Here is a 21,049-nt window from a genome sequence, read left to right as displayed (position 1 = left end):
CTCTTCTTCAAGCTTGGTATTGACCTCATTGACCCGAGCAATCTCCCTCTCAAGCTCTGTGAGCCTGGCATTCTGCTTTTCAAGCTCGGATATCTTCACCTTAAGCTCCTCGACTCCTGCCTCTACCTTTGCTTTTGTGGACTTAAGCTCGTCACTCAATTTAAGCTGAAGATCCTTTGCCTCCTGAGCAAGAGTCATGCTCGAGTGGACTTCGTTGTTCAGCCTATAATTAAGCCGAGCATCGACAGCAAGAGCCTGACATACAAAAAAAAACACAAAATTAGTATATGGACTAAGTGTAAATGCAACTAGCTGGCGGGAGAAGAAAGATTATCGCGGCGTGGAGCTCAACACTCTTCTCGTAAAGAGTGTTGCCGTCTTTGGCATTGTTCAGAAACTGCCAGTGAGGAGCGTCAAAGCTCCCAAAGCTATGGCCCACCCGAGACAGGATGTCCAAGCCTAGTGTTGCCCAGTGGGATCCAGCAGCATTGTCAATTACATACTCATCAACAAGAGTAGAGATCGAGAGCAGTGGTGTCTTCGAGGACGAGGGTTTCTTCGGAGGCAGGCCAGCTGGGGGATTGACTTGGGATGCAGAAGGAGCCGGAGGTAGGGTCGACGAGGAAGTCCCGACCTGGGCAGATGGACTTAGAGCCGAGCTCGGAGCAACTAGAGCCAGGGGAGGTGGTGTTTTCTCGGTCCTTTTAAGGATCTTGGTGGGCCGGTCGGTCTTTCGCGACCCCCTGGGACTCTTACTCCTCTTGGCTCCACCACTCTCAAGGATGTTGTCGAGATCAGAGTCCATCTCGCCTGCACAGTTACACCACAATATGAGTTATCAAAAAATAAAGTAACTCAGCATAATGCAAACATACATGGGATAAAAAGACGAGTGGAGAGAAACCTAACTGGAACTCTCCCCCGAGCTTGTGCTCGGCAACCACGAAATTCCCCCATCTTCAGAAGAGGCAGGGGGAGTACCTTCCCTATAGGTGAACGTCAACTTCGAAATGTCCCTATAGTTGTTGGTCCCATATTGGACGTCTATTCCGTTCCATACCTCATTCAGGCTATACATGGTGTCATATTTCCCGAGCTAGCTATCGAACCTATGAACCCGTTCATCTACCCAAGACCATACATAAAAATGGTTCCTATCGTCCTCACACAATACTAACCTATCGGGTTTATGCTTTAGTAGGGAGGGGGACCACATATTCGAGCTAAGGATGACTGTACCTTGTTCATCCGAGCCCGAGCTTGAGGCCTCGTCGTTGGCCTCGTTCCCCGATTGTGGACTCCTATGACGAATTGGGGGCGGAGGCCTCGCCTCTCTCCTTGGGGGGAGGTTGCCCGTTGGCAGAGGCACGAGCTCCCACCAGTCGTATTTTTTATTGGACCAGTCCGATGTAGACTGATCCTCTCCTAAGAGCCCACAAGCCCGGAGCTTGTCTTCATGGAGGAGATAGGAAAGGGATCTCCTGCCATAAGGAAGTTGGAGTAGAGTCTCTCTGTGCTCCTTCATCTCATCAGTGGGAGTAGGGCGATGATAGTTGGCTGGAAATATTAAGCAAATTTTAGCTAAGAACGAGCCTAAAGCAAAGTTCGAGCACAAAAGAAGGAGGTTGAAATACTTACGAATCCGTCTGAATGAATAAAATCGAGATGGGCTAGGCCATCTATCCAGAAGAAGGCCTTCTTGAAGTCAGGAGGATGATTGAGAAGATCTTCAAACATCTTCTTCTCCTTCGGATAGCTCGAAAGATAGTAGAAATCGTTCCCTCCCCAAGCTTGGGAGGGATTGCTTTTCAAACAAAAGAGATACAGAATCTCCTTTGGCGATGGTCCTTCCCACTTTAGCTCGTGGTACAAAGACCTCAGGGCAGACAGAACCCTGTAAGAATTGGTGTTGAGCTGGAAGGGGGCCAACCCAACAAAGTCTGTGAAGTCCTTGAAAAAATACTTCAAGGGCAGTACCGCCCTTGCCTTCATGTGCTCCTGACTCCAAGTTGCTTTTCTCAGCTTGCTGTCAGGATTTCCATCTCCTGGAGCACGGCAGCTTTGCTAATGGGAGGTCGGGGCTTGACACCTTAGCGAGCCTCATAATCCCATACCGTGAAGGGCCAGGATATCAGTTATCTGGCCTAATGACGTAATTGAGCTCCAATAATGCCCGGCCTCAAAAAATTCCCTCCTCGACTGTGAGGTAGAGGGTTCCCCCATCAGTGAAAACTGAAGTTCACCTGGCTTGAAGGCGACTGTCACTTTAAGCGAAGGGTCGAGTGGAATCTGTCTAGGCTCGGTATCCGGATCTGGATGAAGGGCGACCCTTAGTCTTTTCCTTTTCCCTTCTTCGACCTCGTCTATCTGATGTCAGAAGTGATGTCGAGTGTCCTGTTGCTCACGCCTCAGTTCATGTGTAATATCCAACATTTTCATAATACATTTATTTATTATAAATCAAAGTTTTAATACATAAAATGTACAACTTTACAAATTTAAGAAATAGTAATGGAAAAATAGTGTTTAAAATATGATTTTATGTTTTTAATGAGATTAAAGAAAGAGAAACTTGAGTAGTCAAGTATTGGACCCAAATGTCATATAATTTTAATTGGGGATTTTTATAAAATTAAGAAAGTTTGGCTAAAGGGCTTATTTGAAAAGAATTTTAGTATTTTGGGTCCAAGTGTAATTTTTAAAAATAAATAAATAAATAAAATAAAAGGCTTCAGCCTTTCATTTTACCCGAGCCCCTCTCTCTCTCTCCTCAGAAACACTCTCTCTCTCTCTCTCTCTCTCTCTCTCTCTCTCTCTCTCTCTCTCTCTGCGTGTTACTGTTGCCGACGACGCAGGAGTACTTTCCGGCCACCACTTTTAGCCACGCGCCGGACCGTTGGATTCAGAGGCCTCCGAACTATCGACCCACGCGGGAATCTAGAGCTCACTCGCCGATTAAACGCCTCAACCACTCGATTTAAGTTTGGCCACCCCGCGACTTCAAAGTTGCGATTCGGCCACCTCGGGCATCCGTTTGCCGATCCGTCACCACCATCGTGCTCCTCGTGTTGTGGGCTTCAAAACCCAATAACTTGTTCCTACATCTACCATAGTTGGGTGGTGGGCCCACCACGAGCCACCGCGATCCACCGTAGATCGACGGTCGAAACTTAGTGTTCGAGGTTCCGAAGTACGTTTTGAGTCTCAGAAAATCATCGTTTGACTTATTGTGGAACCCGATCATTTTGGTATAATTTCTTTAACCTATATATTGTGATTTAATTGTGATTGATTAGAGTAATTGTTATTATGTGTATTTATGGTATATAATTATATATTATTGATATATGGAATATTTTCTGTAATTTACTGGCTGTCTGGGATTATATATATTTTTTATACACATTTTGATTTTGGAATTGTCCACTTTATAGCCGTTGTGCTGTCTAATTTTCTAGAAAATATTAGATATTAAATCAAGTATAAAAATACATATTTAATTGATTTTATATTAATATGGAAATTATTATGATTAAGTAATTTTAATTATTATTGTTATTATTTTGTTAAGTAAATCAAGAATACAGATTCATATATATATGAAAAGTATAATTTATAGTAAACCTATTATCTAACCATTATTATTGTATATTAATATTTGAATATTAAAATAATATCAAATATTAGTTTCTTACAGTTATTGATATTTGTAAGACCAGTGAAGTTTGGAGAAAGTATATTTATTATATCACTGGAATTGATATTATGACTAATTAATAATAATATAAATATTTATATTTATATTATTATCATTATATTGATTATTACAACTTTATGTTAAAAATATGATTTCTTTTATAAAATGACTATTTGAATATATACATCCATATACGTATTGCTATTGAAGTATTTTGTTATTAATATCGAAATAAGTTTAATTATAGACGATAATTATTATTTTTGTTGGGATTATTATTATTATTATCATAAGGGTACATTATCTTATGAGCAAGGTTTAAAGCATGGTTTTATATGAAGAGTTATTTGCATTACGTTGATAATAATTTATTATTATCATTTATATAGTTTCTGGTATTATTAATATACACTATCAATAGTGTATATTTATGATTTTGATAGAATTTAATAAATGATGTGCCTTGAATAGGATTTGTATGGATTTGATTGATTGACTCTTGGTGAGGAATTTTAAAATAAGCTAAGGACCTAAGGTAAGTAAATCTCATCTTTTGTGCTTAAGTGTAAGATGCATGACTACATTGATTGTGTACATCTGATGAGTTAAGTATGGTATGATGATGATGCATATGATAAGTATGTGAAGAATGGTTATATGAACACCATAAGGGTGTTGTGTGATATGTAATTGATGAATTCTGTGATATGTGAAAGATGTCTTACTTGGTTAAGAATGATATGAATTATGTGCAAGTATGTGTTCTTATGTTGATGGATATGTGGATTACTCTATGTTCATGATTTGTTATATGTTATGATATATGAAGCGTTTAAGTTTTTAGGCTGGAAACCTTAGACCTGAGCCATAGCTCTACGTTAAGGTATAACAACGCCACCAACCCAAAGCTTCATGTATTATGACTAAAGATGTTTTGAGTTATATGAGATGTGATACAATGCCTTGATTGAATACCATCAACATCAGTCATGAACACGAACATTGGCATTTCAGCATCAGCATGTATGCATGGCATGTACAGTTATGTGATACATTATTATGTGATATAAGACCATGCATATGAATATGAGAAAAGTTATGAAATGTCTTGAAAAGTCTTATGTAAAGTTAAACATTTTAATGACACAAGGCTTAAGCAAAGTGATAATAAGATGTTTAAAAAGGGTGCCACTGTTTTGATGAAGCAATCAAGTAAGTTCAGTAAAGAAGACGGAAGTCTATAAGACTTATAGTGGCTGCCCACTAGTGTGGGCTAGGTTAGAGTTGACCATTCAGATATGTTTGCCATGTTTCCGTCTTTCTCCTCCATATGTGTAATAAGTATGGCAGCTATGGCAACGATGAAATGAGTGTTATGATGAGCCTAGCTGAGATGATGGCTAGCCGGAGGAGAACCCATGGGATTCTATATGATATGTGTAATAAGCCCTGCAGGCATTGGCTGAATCAAACAGTGTGCACAAGTGATATTGGGCCCATAAAAATGTGAAACTAAAAGAAAGAGCATAAAAGTAAAGTTTGAAAGTGCATGAGCAATAAATGAAATGCATAAGTATATAAGTCAGCATATTAGTATATGTGCACTACAAACTCACGACATTCATGTGTATGTGTATGCATGAGATTTGCTTACTGAGCGTTAGCTCATTATGTTATTTTCCAACATTTTTCCAGGTGTGGCTTTAGCTGTTGAGCAACTTGTGGAGCACGGACTCAGTACCAATGCAATAATGGTTTAGAGTTTTCATATGGCTGCCTTAAATTTAAAGTATTCATACGTGTAATAATTTCTTCTAATAAGTTTATATAAAAGTTTTAAATTTTTCTGTATTTCTTCGTATCATTTTATTTAATTCTTTTGGTCAAGTGCCTTACATACTCGTAAACCCTAGAATTACGAGTATGTGGCAGACGTACCCTACCTTAGGGACGTTACATCATGTTCCCAGAGTAAACGTTGATTCCAAGTGAAAGGAGATTCCAGGCTTGGAGTTACTGGCAAATAGGGGATTGCAAGACCCCCACCACTTTCCTGAATTTTGTGGCATCTAACAAGAAAGTAAAGGGGTGAGGGCCAAGCAAGCAAGAAGTATAAAGATAAATAGTACCTAAGCTCGAATGATCGAGGCTACAAGGCAAGCTCGATCCAAAGGAGATGAGACCAGTCCCAGAGCATGTGTTCCATCGAAGGATAGGAAGGAGGATTTGTCATGGGAAATCTTGAAATATTAGGAAAGAAAGGTGGCGGTTATTAAAAAGATGATATTTTTGGGAATCGTGCATTCCTTAAAGGAAAACCCTAATTTTGTACTCGATATCTTCGTGTGTAAGATACAGTTTCTAAAATTTGAAAACCCAAAAAAGGAACCATTTTTTGACCCTTTTCCGCAGAAGCTGGGTTTGAATCTAATCCTAGTGCGATTAAACTAGTGAATTGATAAATGGGACAAGAATAAATCCTAATGCCTATGGTGTAACAGAAGCATAAGCATGAATAAAAAAATATACATATATAACGCAAAGAAACCATAGACCGAAAACTTACACAATGTAATCGATGGAAACAGAGAAATGGATGATTGAACGAGCGGTTGCAGGTACGATTTCACTGAATCGAAAAGTCCAACCGTGCTTTGTCTTCTCAGCTTGGAGAACATGCAAGAACCAGGCGAAGAACTGTCTGGTTTTTTCTCTGGGATGTTGAATATGAAGAAAAAATGAAGAAGACAAAGGGTGATATATTTATAGACCCTCAGAGATTGCAAAAAGTTGAATTAATCTGAGCCATTGGCCAGATTCTGTATCAGATCCGATGGCCAGGGACAAGTGACATGATGGTACCATAAAGTTGGTAGGCGAACGATCGTGGGCAGAGTCTCAAGGCACTCGAGTACCTTGAGTAAGCAACACCCAGCTGACGCGTGTCCATACTCGAGTGTGCAATGGAACGGTTCCTGAAGGAAGTAGTTCAAAAGTTTCCTTCTCACAGGATTCGAACTAATACTTTTGAGGGGGAAAAATGTTACACCCAGATTTCGAGACTTGAGATTGTGACCTTGAAAGATGGATTCGTCAGGTGTGAGCTCGCGATAGCTAAAGTGCATGTTCGTGGTCCAGATGCCAAAACCTCGAAGATGTGGTAACCTCGGAGTTCTTCCTAAGCTCGAAAGACATAACATCGGAGTATATCCATTGATAGGTGTCTTCGGATCAAGTAGCCCGAGCTTGGTATGAGTATGAGCTCGGAATGTAACAGCCTCGGTGGTATTTACCCGCTCCGAGCTGGTCTTGGGGAAAGCTGCATAGCTCATAATTTACCTAAAGACATGGACTGGCATGATGCTGATTGCCGACCTCGAACGGCTTAGTGGGTCATCTGATGAGACGCAGTCCATGCATCCAAAAGATATTTATTGTTGTAACTTCCCTACATTAAAGGGATATTTACTAGTTTGTTATATGCCCCCTGGTCTTCAGGGGATGTTTCCTTGTATATAGGAGTTACATAATTTAATGTCATTATTCCCATTAATGAAGAGGAGTATCTTCCCAAAATATGTGGGAACGAACTATGAAAACCCTCTATAAATAGAGAGGTCATGAACTTTTGTAAGGGACGGATTTTTGATATCTTGAGAGAATTTCTGGAGAATTCATCCCTGAAGAACTTCCTAAAATATCCAAATTCTTAATAACATTGACTCGTAGACTAGGCAGAGTTAACTGCTAAACCACGTAAAATTCTTGTTGTTATTCTGTATTATTTATCTGCGCCATAATTCTTGTTGTTTAACTACTCTACATTTTAAGTTGACGAAAAACGGCATCAACAAGGGTTATTTAAAAACCCTAGACATGAAATCTTTCATGCATTTATGAATTTTATTCCTTATATTCCTTTGTATTAAATTGCTTCCATTATTTTAATTGAATGCTATGAATCTTGTAAAATCTTGTAAAATCTTGTTTAGACGGCTGCTAATTAAGGTTTTGCATTATTCTTATCATCTTAGGATTGATATTCACCTTATAGTCTAGGGTTCTAAGTAAAGTGATAAATTGCAATTAAGTATTGTGACGAGTATTTCAAAGGTGATGAAGAATAGAAACTAGGCTAAATGAATTGCATGCTTAATGAATTTGTTGCCTAGATTAACTTGCTTCCACATAATTTAATATTTTTCTTGGGTTAAATAGATCGCATGCTTAATGGGTTTATTGCTTGGTACAAATGATTAATTAATGAGCACTTAGCTTTAATTAATTATAATAGGGAAATTGAGATAATTGACTGCTTAAGTGTTATTTGCGAAGTTAATAGTTTAATTAGGAATAGGGAATAACATTTGTCATTGTTGATTGTTGTAGGTGGGGAATAATTCTTAACTCTTTAAAATCGTATTACCAATTGTTCTTTGTTTATTACTTTATTTTATGTCATTAAATCTTGAAACGAAATCTCTTTTTTAATTCTTGTTTTTATTTTGAATGATAAGCTGACTAATAGTCCTTGTGGGTAGGGGTGCACATGGGTTAGATTTTCGGGTTTCAGGTGCATCGGGTTTGGGTTTTGCGGGTTTCGGGTGGAGAAAAGTGGTACTGAATCTGGTTCGAATTTTTTCGAGTTTTTGTTCAAATTCGAGTTTCGGGTTTGGTCGGGTCGGGTTTCGGGTTAGGCTGTGTAACGCCATACTACCCTAGAGCCATTACCATGTTATTTTATAATGTGTCATTAACTCACTAATCGAGGTATTAGACCAAAAAGTGTGATTATCTAAAGTAAAGACTCATTTAAGTAAGAATTCAGTATAATAGTTTGGACATTCATTTAAATCATAAAAGTGTTATATTGGGATCCCAATGTATTGTTTTAAAATATATTTACAACTCAAAAGTAAGTGTACAGTCAACCTAAGTGACAAAATCAAACGTTTATAGCACGTTCCTCAAAACTACCCTAGATGTGGCGGCCAGGTAGGCCAAACATGTACGCGCCACTCCATGTCCTCCAACTCATGCTTGGTCAGCTTTTCCCTTGCTCTTATCTGTACCATAGAGCACCCATGGGCTAAGGCACGGTGAGAAAACTCCACAAACATAGCATATAACAGTTCATTTCAATAAATGCATAACCTAAACAAATACAACATACAATTCACATAGCAGCCGAAGCCGATCAAGGTGCGTTATTAGGCACCAGGTTCACGGTCTTAACCGAACGGGTGAATACAGCACCCTAGATGGTCATGCCATGGCGATCTGCATTCAACATGCTTATTGTCATTCCTGGCCCTTGCTGATCCCAGCCTTCACCAATCCCAGCCTTCATTGATCAGTCATAAACATGGCATAAAAATTATAAACATTCATACATAACACTAAACACGGGTAATTGGGCCATGCCTTGTTCTACGGGCCAAACAATTTTCTTACCTGAGTCCCGAGATGACAGTATAGTGTGATCCCCTATCCAGAGCCTTAGTGGTAAAAACCTCAATTTGAGAATTCGACCCTTAGCTGCCTCCAAACTTCATCCTAGCTTGATTTCTCCAAGTTCCCAGCCTCAAATCCTCCAGAAATTCAGAATGAAAATGAGCAAGTAAGCCTAAGGGAGAGGGGGAGAGAGAGTTGAGTGATACCCTTGGTTTCTGGTTGTTTCTAGGTTACCTAAGTCTATCCTAAGCACCAAAAGACCAGCATGACCCTAGGTAAATTCCTAGCCCTTTAATACCACCAAGGGAAAATTTGTCATTTGCCACGTTCCCACTAATTCCTTGAGTAGTCCTATGTAACGACCCAACTATTCTAGGCTTTGGAACATTAATAACTACTATACATAGACACTAATCTTAAGGAAAACATACATATGAAATAACCATAACATTATTATAAACTGTAAAGCAAAGGTTAAATACATAAAAATGCGGTTTGGGTATGGGATCCCATTGTTTGAAAATTAAATAGAACATAACTTAAATCTTAAAATTTGTTACAAAACAAAGTGCGGAAAAAAACATATAAATCATAATTAAAAGAATTAAACAACTTCATCCTTGAATCGTTTGCGTAGTCCACCGATTTCCATTCTCCTTCAATACACATTCCCAAGCTGCCAAGAATCTTCCCAGTGCCATAACTATTTTCCTGCACATACAAAACATAAAGGAATGAGCTTAATGCCCAGCAAGGAAAATCTACTACAAGCATGAAACATAATCATACACATAAACTATGAACATATATCATATACTATATCACATATATCATAATTCTAACCCATGTACATGGTGACTACTGGGGTTTGCTAACTAAGCAACTATAAGCCTCAAACTACAATGAGGTTTGCTAGTTAAGCAACTATAAGCCCCAAAAACATATAACTATTGGGGTTTTCTATATAGCAACTATAAGCCCCAAAACATAAATGTGATAGGGTTTGCTATATAACAACTATAAGCCCCAAACATACATATATCATAACACATACAATCAGACTATAGCATAATTATAACACTTTTATATAAACATAGCACATATCACATAAGCACTATCCTATTTTCCTTACCAAAATACCGGGATGATGAGAACAAGCTCGGGATTTTGGAACACTCCTAAAAACCATTAATATAGAGGTGAGTATTCTAAAAGTAAGAGATGAATGAACTAAAAACCACCGAGAATATACTTACCGATAAGAAACCTCAAGTTTGAAGAACTTAGATGCTTAACCAAGAATAGAGAAGACTGAGTTAGGACTATAAAACTAATGAAACAATACTGAAAGGAACTAAGATTGGAATACCTTTGAATGCTTTTATGACCGAACTACACCTCGAAACCGAAATACACTATGAACCATACTTCCCAAGTGTTTAATAAGCTTAGAATGATAAAGCTTATAACCCCAACCCAAGTGTTTATCACTCTATAGTCTCACTAGCACCTGGAAGGCTCTGATCAATGCTTGAAGAATGAATGAAAATGCTTGGTGATAGGTCCTATTTATAGAGTTATAGGAATAAAAATCTTCTTTTTGGCTTTGAATAAAAATAATGAATTTAATTAAAAATATTTTAATATTCTTCAATCAAAGGCTTAGGACTTGGTCAAATTTTTCAGAGAGAGGTTTAAGGAGTGAAAGCTTGATTTTTAAAAATAAAAATAATAAAAAAAAAATAGAATCCTAACTTCTAACTCCCTAAATCTCGTAACTCTAAACTCACGTGCAGTAAAATCAACATAACTGAAGCTGTAAGACTCCGATTTAGACCATCTTTATACCGTTAGAAATATAATTCAATTATCTACAACTTTTGATAAATACTATTTTTCGAAATTCATAACATAACTAGGTCAAAAATAGGTCATAAGTTATAGTACCCTAAAGTTACAAAAAAATCTATTTAATTATCTAAATAACAACCTAATCCACAAATAAATAAAATTGTGATAAATGTCATGCTCCTAACATATTCTGGTGAAGTCTAAGTCTTATCTTTCCCTTATTTTATCATTAAAATAATAATTCCTTAATAATCATGCATATGACAAGTGTCATAATCCTATTGGCTCTATCTAAACCTTAGGAATAACCATACTCATGACAAGTGTCATATTCTTATTGGCTCTATCTAAACCTTAGGTTATAATAATTATCATATTAATAACTAGAAATATTAATCAAACCTTATGTTATAATTAATATTCTTAAACTATAGGTTAAACTTATAAAATCCATAACTATTGCTAGGAGTTTCCAACTAAGTCCCGGCTTGAACCAAAATCCACTGTAATAAACATACTATAACTACTACTAGCTATTACTATTACTACTACTATCAAACTAGCTAAGTAAAGTTCTTGGACTCTACATCCTATAAATCCCCAATTAATCCTGGCATAGCCAAATAACCGATAAATAACTACCCGTTACTCGGTAAATCCCGAACACACGCTAAGTTCCCAAAATACCCCTAGGATCACCCCGAGCCGAGTATTGGACCCCGTTGTGACTATTTTGCTCTCCAGGACCTCCTCGGACCATACACCTCAGATATATCTCCACAATAATGTGGTCTTACTCATATCACAAACATAACACATATATATATACCCTCAATGGGTCAAAAATTACAAATATGCCTTTTGTTGACCCTCGATTTGGCCAACGACACGAAGTCAAATATACAACAGGAAACGAGACGACAATTAAGAATTCAATCTAATGGAAAAGAAGAAAACACCAATGATTTATAGTGGTTCGGCCCCAAAGAATGGTAATGACCTACGTCCACTTAGTGCTATTATTAATATTGAATCTCCAAGCCGTGATCAAAGAACTAGGGTTCTTGAGTTTCAAAAACCTTGGGAGAATTACAATGAAATGATGGATAATCGCACTATAGCTCTCTCTCAATATCCAAAAAAAAAATTCAAAAATCCAAAAGTCCCCTCCTTGAGCTATTTCATGCATATTTATAGGCTCAAGGAGGGTTACCTGGGCCAATGGGCCTTTTACTTTCCTTAATAACCGCGTATCAAGGTAATAAAGATGAAATATTCAATGCAATTATTATAGGATTACAATCTTAGAAGTAAATAAATCAAATTATACGACCAGCCTGGTCGTATCTAATAGTTATGCCCGATGAAGTGATGTGCCTCTAGTCGATAGTCGAACAACACTTCCGCCACGTGTCAACCACGTGTGAGAAATCCTTGCTACGTCATCAGCAGCCGTTTTTTTGGGTAAACACCTTTATTAACAAGAATGGGCCCACATGCATATTTAATACACTCAAACATGCATTTCTAATCATATTACAACATAGCTCAAGCAATCAAATAATGATGTGCATATATCATGATTAATCACGTAATAATACAATTAAATCATTTATTGCCCTCCCGGCACACTAATCAAGGCACTAAGCCTTTTTAGAAAATTTGGGATGTTACAACTATCCCCTCTTTACAGAAATTTCATCCTCGAAATTTACTTGAATAGTTCAAGATGTCGACCCCGCATATCAGACTCAAGCTCCCACGTTGCCTCTTTACTTTGTTGTTTCTCCACAAAACTTTCACTATGGAAATAGTCTTTTTCCGTAAGACTTTATCCTTTTAGTCTAGGATCTGAATGGATTTCTCCTCATAAGACAAATCTTTATCCAACTCTAGATTTTCATATCTCAGCACATGTGCAGGATCTAATACATACTTCCGGAGCGCAGATACATGAAATACGTTGTGAACCCCTGATAAAGCTGGATGCATAGCAAATTTGTGTGCCACACCTCCAACTCGTTCTAGGAATTCAAAGGAGCCAACAAACCTAGGACTTAACTTGCCTTTCACTCCAAATCATTCCACTCCTCTCAAAGGAGAAATTTTGAGAAACACATGATCACCAACTTGAAACTCTACACTTCTACGTTTCAAGTCTGAGTAACTCTCCTGCCTACTCTGGGAGGGGATCATCCGAGCTCTAATCTTCTCAATTGCCTCGTTAGTCCTCTGAACGACCTCAGGGCCTAAGTACTTCCTCTCACCCATCTCATCCCAATGAATGGGTGATCTGCACTTCCTCCCATACAACATTTCATACGGAGCCACTCCGATAGTCGCTTGATAATTTTTATTGTAAGAAAACTCAATAAGAGGGAGATACTTACTCCAAGATCCCCCAAAATCCAGCACACATGCTCGCAACATATCCTCTAGTATTTGAATCATCTTCTGAGACTGTCCATCCATCTGAGGATGATAAGCTGTACTGAATCTCAATTGCGTGCCCATAGCCTTTTGCAGGCTCTCCCAAAACTTAGAGGTGAAGGTGGGGCCCATGTTGAATACTATCGATCTTGGAGCCCCATGGAGATGCACAATCTCCTTCACATACAACTCAGCATACTGCTCCACCGTATAAGTTGTTCTAATAGGTAAAAAGTGGGCTGATTTGGTGTACCTATCCACAATCACCCACACAGAATTGTGTTGCCCCACTGTCCTCGACAACCAACCATGAAGTCCATGGTGATGTCTTCCCACTTCCACCCTGGAATCCATAAAGGCTGCAGCAACCCTGCTGGCCTTTGATGTACGACCTTCACCTACTGACAAGTTAAACAGTTGGCCATATAATCCACTATGTCCTTCTTCAGTCCTGGCCACCAATACAGAGTCTTTAGATCTTTGTACATCTTCGTCGTGCCTAGATGTAAGGAATAGAGAGTGGTATGAGATTCATCTAGAATCTCTCGCCTGATGCCAGAACCCATCGAAACGCAGATCCAATTTTTATATCTCAAGAGATCTACCGCTCAAATAGAAAAGTCTCTAGCCAATCCGGCTAAGACATTCTCCCCGTGTTTCCTCAACTAAGGATCCTCCATATGTGCTTCTTTTATCCTCTTAAGTATTGCGGATTGAAGAGTGATACTGGCTAGTTTACCAACTACCAATTCAATTCCCGCTCTCGTCATCTCTTCAGCTAAATTTTTCTGATATCTGTCTCGAACTGAACAACTACCCTGGGTCATTCCGACTCAAAGCATCGGCCACCATGTTGGCCTTTCCTGGATGGTACAAAATATCACAATCGTAGTCCTTCACCAACTCCAGCCAACGCCTTTGGCACATATTCAAATCCTTTTTGAGTGAAGAAATACTTCAAACTTTTATGATCAGTGTATATTTCACACTTCTCTCCATACAGGTAGTGCCTCCATACCTTTAGTGCGAATACCGCTGCTGCTAGTTCCAGATCATGAGTGGGATACCTCTGCTCATACTCCTTCAACTGTCTAGACACGTAGGCTATCACCTTCCCAGCTTACATCAGTACACAAACCAAGCCCTGCCTCGAAGCATCGCAGTAGACTACAAACTTTTCCATATCTAATGGAAGACTAAATACCGGAGCGTTGATTAGTCGCCACTTCAATTCCTTGAAATTGTTCTCACATTTATCTGTCCAGACATACTTCGTCTTCTTACGTGTCAACTCCGTCAATGGTGTGGCTATTCTGGGGAATCCCTCAACGAATCGCTGATAGTACTATGCTAATCCCAAGAAGCTCCTAACCTCTGGTACACTGTTCGGTCTCGGCCAATCTCTCACTGCCTCAATCTTGTTCAGGTCAACTAGAATCCCCTCCTTCCTCACGATATGGCCTAGAAATGTTACTTGGGGTAGCCAGAATTCACATTTACTGAACTTGGTGTAAAGCCTATGCTCCCTCAGCCACTGTAGTACCAAATAAAGATGTTGCTCATGTTCTGCTTCTGATTGGGAGTACACCAGTATATCATCGATGAATACGATTACAAACTTATCCAAATAATCCTTGAATATCTTATTCATCAAATCCATGAAGGCTGCTAGGGGATTGGTTAATCCAAAAGACATGACCAAGAATTCATAATGTCCATACCTCGTACGGAACATAGTCTTTGGTATGTCCTCTTCCTTAATCCTCAGCTGATGGTAGCTAGACCGAAGGTCGATCTTAGAAAATATCGTCTTCCCTTGTAGCTAATCAAACAAATCATCGATCCTGGGCAGTGGATACTTATTCTTAATAGTCATCTTATTTAGCTCTTAGTAATCGGTGCACATTCTTAAGACCCATCCTTCTTCTTCAAGAACAGCACTGGAGCACCCCACGATGAAAAGTTGGGTCTAATAAATCCTAGATCCAGTAATCCCTACAACTTAATCTTCAGTTCCTTTAACTCTGCTGGCATCATTCTATAAGGTGTCCTCAATACTGGTTCTACTCCCGGTGCAAACTCTATGACAAATCTGATCTCTCAGTGTGGTGGCAACCCTGGCAGGCCTGTTGGAAATACATAAAAAAACTCACACACCAACCTAGTCTCACCTGGTCCAACTGAAACGACCCTAAAGGTACCCACTATGTTGTTGCAGATTTTATGCTACACAAGTATACGTAATCACAGTTTATAATAAATCTTGGTAAGACCAAGTATCGTCCAACGAAGACTGATTTATCAATTACCAATTAATTAATTCTTGATTTCTATTTGGCTAACGAAAATTGGATTTGTAAAATCTAAAATCAAGAAAGCATAAATAAATGTAAAGTGCACAAATAAATTAACAACAAGAACACAAGAATGAAATTCACGAACGAGAACAATTAGGAATTCTAATCTTCCCTACTATCCACTCTATTATTCTTTAATGCAATTACCACTGAAATTCTTCTCACTAAAATGATAGGCATACAAAAGTATTAACTATTCGGATTAAGAAATAGAAAACTCAACCTAATGTGAATTTCTTATATTTCTATGGTCAATTCAAACAATAGGAAGCAATAAATACAACCCTAAATCACATAGACCAATTTGATACTCTCGTTCTAAATTGAAATCTATGTCAACTCAATTTTAGCACATTCAAATCTCACTTTTAAGATTTTGATTCAAATGCATAAATCGTATGTAAAAGGTGCGTAATCAATCACATACACAGTAAACACAAATTGAGTAAATTTTAGATGAAGAAGAAATAGACAAATGCATTAAATCATAATAGAGTTTCAAGAGAGTCAATCAAAAACCCTAAGAATAAAATTAGTTCATCAACATGGCAAAGAAATCCATAATACAAGAGTTTAACATAAAGAAAATAAAAGAAGAAGAAAAAGAACTATAGATTCACACTCTGAACTTGCTCCCGAAATGTTCTCCTTGCCTCCTCTAATCAAAAAACCAAACTCAAAATTGCACTAAGTCCTCCTTTATAATAATACCTAATGAATTTTTATGAAAAGACATTTTTACCCCACTCAAAATGCTTGTTTTCAACGTGCGTACGGACAATAGCGCATGGGCGCTTGGGAAGTAGCGTTGGGGCGCTTGGAAAATCACAAAAACATGCTCTCTGGAACTCTTAAGCGCAGGGGCGCTTCACTGTGGTGCAGGGGCGCTATTCAAACTTCCTGGAACTATGCTCTCTGACTTCGATAGTGCAGGGGCGCTATATATTAGCGTTGGGGCGCTAATTACACAAAATAAAACTGAAACTCGTTTCGAACAACCTGAAACGCTAGCTCATCATATTTTGATCATAACTCCTTCAATATAACTTTGAATTGAATGATTCAAAAATCTACGAAAAGCTAAGAGAAATATCTATAACTTCTATTTCTAGAAGTCTTTCCAAAAAGTGAAGAAGTCATTGTCAAAATGCAGCTTAAAGTTTCAGAATTGTGTTTCAAATTGAACAATCAACACGCATTCGAAACATAATGAATAAGACGGATTTGGTGTTGATTGTGAAGTTTCAAGACATTATGTGTGGAAAATACTACATAGAAGATGCTCACACATGTCGTTTATGCTCTGTAACACAATTCTGAAACTTTAAGCCGCATTTTGACCATGTTTTCCTCACTTTCTGGAAACAGTTCTAGAAATAGAAGTTATAAATATTTCTCTTATCTTTCCATAGCTTTTTGAATCATTCAATTTGAAGTTATATTGAAGGATTTATGATCAAAATATGATGATCTAACACTGCAGGCTATTCGAAACGAGTTTCAATTTTATATTGAAGGAGTTATATATAGCGCCCCTATGCTATCGAAATAAGAGAGCACAGTTCTAGGAAGTGTGAAATAGTGCCCCTGTGCCACAGTGAAGCGCCCCTGCATTTAAGAGTTCTAGAGAGCATGTTTTTGTGATTTTCCAAGCACCCTAGTGCTGCTTCCCAAGCGGCCCTGCGCTATTTTCCGTACGAACGTCGAAAACAAGCATTTTGAGTGGGGTAAAAATGTATTTTCATAAGAAGTCATTAGGCTTTTTTATAAAGGAGGACTTAGTGCGATTTTGAGTCTGGTTTTTTTATCAGAGGAGGCAAGGAGAACATTTTAGGAGCAAGTTCAGAGATTGAATCTATAGTTCTTTTTCTTCTTCTTTTATTTTCTTTATGTTAAACTGTAGTGTTATGGATTTATTTGCCATGTTGATGAACTAATTTTATTCTTAGGGTTTTTAATTGACTCTCTTGAAACTCTATTATGATTTAATGCATTTATCTATTTCTTCTTCATCTAAATTTTACTCAATTTACTGTGTATGTGATTGATTGCGCACCTTTTACATACAATTTATGAATTTGAATCAAAATCTGAAAAGTGAGATTTGAATATGCTAAAATCGAGTAGACATAGAATTCAATTTAGAACGAGAGTATCAAATTGGTCTATGTGATTTAGGGGTGTATTTATTGCTTCCTGCAGTTTGAACTGACCATAGAAATATAGGGAATTCACATTAGGTTGAGTTTTCTATTTCTTAATCTGAATAGTTAATACTTTTGTATGCCTGTAATTTTAGTGAGAAGAATTTCAATAGTAATTGCATTAAAGAATAATAGAGTGGATAGTAGGGAAGATTAGAATTCCTAATTGTTCTCGTTCGTGAATTTCATTCTTGCGTTCTTGTCTTAATTTATTTATGCACTTTACATTTATTTATGCTTTCTTGATTTTAAATTTTACAAATCCAATTTTCATTAGCCAAATAGAAATCAAGAATTAATTAATAGGTAATTGACAAATCATTCTTCGTGGGACGATACTTGGTCTTACCAAGATTTATTATAAATTGCGATTATGTATATTTGCGTATCATAAAATCCAGAACAAGTTTTTGGCGCCGTTGTCGGGGACTGAAATATTATCAATGTTAAAATAGTTAATTTTATTTCTAATTTGGTTTGTTATTTGATCATTTTTTTTAATTTGGTTTGTGTGCATTTTGTGATCTCCATTTCAGGTACCATTGTTATATGCACAATAGAAGGGAGCTAACAATTTAGTTCCTATAAATCTTGAGATAGAGAAAACTTGCAAGCATAACCGAAGAAAGAAAAGGATAACAATCAGTATGGGTGATGTTAGGGATGATGAACCTAATGTTAATGCAGGTGCTAATGCCACTCACGGCCAAAATGCACGAACACTTAGAGACTATGTACTCCCTACTGTTACAGGAGTACATTTGTGCATTAGACCACCGGTTGTTGCTGCAAACAATTTTAAAATAAAGCCAGCAATCTGACAAATGGTCAAGTTCACAGTTCAGTTTGGTGGACTCCCCTCAGAAGATCATCATATTCACATAACTAATTTTCTGGAGCTATGTGAAACGTTCAAGTATAATGGGGTGAATGATGCTACAATCAGGTTGAGACTATTCCCATTTTCGTTGCGGGATAGAGCTAAAAGTTGGTTGAACTTCCTTCAATTCAATTCTATAAATACTTAGGAAGATTTGGCTCAGAAATTCCTTGCCAAGTTCTTTCGTCCATCAAAGGCTACTAAATTAAGAGGGGAGATCAATAATTTTTACCAGCTTGAGAGGGAATCTTTATATGACTCTTGGGAGAGGTTCAAGGAACTGTTGAGAATTTGTCATCATTACAACATTGAAAAGTGGATGTTGGTCCACAACTTTTACAATGGATTGTGCGGTACTACTCGCACCATAATTGATGTTGCAGCTGGAGGGGCATTTATGAGTAAAAGTGCCAACAAGGCATATGAGTTGTTGGGAGATATGGCTACAAACAACCATCAATGGCCTAATGAGTGTGAAACTAGTAACCAAAAGGTAGTTGGGGTTCATGAATTAGATGCAATCACTGCATTGACTGCTCAAGTTGCGATATTGACTAAGCAATTGCAGCAGAATACAATATCAGCCAATGCCATTCAGTTACAGATAGGGTGTGAAATTTGTGGTCGTCCTCACCAATTTGAGCAGTGTATGACAACAAAGTTCAATAACACCATCCTTATGGAGAATTCAACATGATGAGTAACTTTAATAGGCAAGCCAATAATCCTTTCTCCAATTCATTTAATCCAGGGTGGAGAAATCACCCTAATTTTTCATGGAGAAATAATCAAGGCCAGCAACCTCAATTCCAACCTCAATCTCAGCAGATCGTGCTTCAACCTCCAGTGCCACCACCTAGGCCACCAGTTCCTGAAGAGAAGCCAAGTGAGTTACAAGTTGCACTGTTGATCTTGACCCACTCTCAAGCTCAGTTTATGATTGAAACTCGATCATCCATCAGAAATCTCGAAATGCAAGTGGGTCAATTGGAAATTTTTTTACAAAGCAGACCTCAAGGAAATTTTCCAAGTAATACTGAGGTGAATCCTAAAGAGCAGTGCAATGCGATCTCCTTGAGGGGTGGTAATTGGAAGAGTCAATTGAGAAGTTTGCTAGTCTTCCACTGAAAATGGATTCTGAGAAAGAGGGTAAGGTAGAAGAAAAAGTTACTGAGAACCTTGAGAAGAACAAGTCACCAGTGAGTTTTGAGCACCACATAAAAATTCCATTTCCACAGAGGCTCTAGAAAAACAATCTTGACAAGCAGTTTGCTAAATTTTTAGAAGTTTTTTGGAAGCTTCACATAAATATTCCATTTTGCGAGGCGCTTGAGCAGATGCCAACTTACCTTAAATTCTTGAAGGAAATTTTATCAAAGAAAAGGAAGTTGGAGGAATACAAGACATTTGCGCTTACTGAGGAGTGCAGTGAAATTTTGCAAAAGAAATTACTGCTAAAGCTTAAAGATCCTAGTAGTTTCACTATTCCATGCTCTATAGGGGGTTCAGTGGTTGCAAAGGCTTTATGTGATTTAGTGTGAATCTAATGCCTCTATCGATCTTCCGCAAGTTGAAATTGGGAGAAGCTTGCCCCTACTACCATGTCCCTACAAATGGCGGATCGCTCACTTAAACATCCTCGGGGAGTGATTGAGGATGTATTAGTGAAAGTGGACAAATTCATCTTTCCTGCAAAATTTATTATTCTTGATATGGAGAAATATGAAAATATTCCAAATATTCTTGGGAGGCCATTTTTAGCTACAAGAGCGCTAATTGATGTACAAAAAGGGGAATTGAAGCTACACATGCAACAAGACAAGATAACATATAATGTTTTTGTAGCAATTGAAATTCTAATTTGTTGTAGAGTGGGTGTGATAACAGGATGTGGTAGTAAGGTGGAAGTTACCAAGAGAAAGGCCATTGCTCAAGTTGGTAGTCGAACAATGTGTCATCGTTTGAAAAGGTTCGTTAGTGGGAAAGCTCAACTGTTACATGAGCGGTGGAATGTCCCACCAATTTGCAATATCAAGAAACGAGCGTCTTCTTATGACACTATGGCTCTCAAGGACTTGAGAGGTGGCTTGGATCCGACTTGAATTTAATAATTAGACCAGCATCCGGCTAAATGACGTTAACAACAGTGCATTCAGGAGGCATCCCAATGGTTACT

The 21,049-nt window shown here is 37.9% G+C and overlaps 1 non-coding gene across 1 annotated transcript; it reads right to left on the bottom strand.

Moving 5' to 3' along the window:
- Positions 1 to 19,075: 19,075 nt before the first annotated feature.
- LOC133833220 (small nucleolar RNA R71) lies at positions 19,076 to 19,182 on the bottom strand. Its single transcript, XR_009892614.1, has one exon. It is a non-coding gene; the product is annotated as a small nucleolar RNA R71 (small nucleolar RNA).
- Positions 19,183 to 21,049: the final 1,867 nt, after the last annotated feature.

Source organism: Humulus lupulus, chromosome 4 (assembly GCF_963169125.1).
Source record: "Humulus lupulus chromosome 4, drHumLupu1.1, whole genome shotgun sequence".
Lineage (NCBI taxonomy): Eukaryota > Viridiplantae > Streptophyta > Magnoliopsida > Rosales > Cannabaceae > Humulus > Humulus lupulus.
Note: the sequence above shows the minus strand (reverse complement) of the source record. Positions and strands in the feature narration are given on the sequence as shown.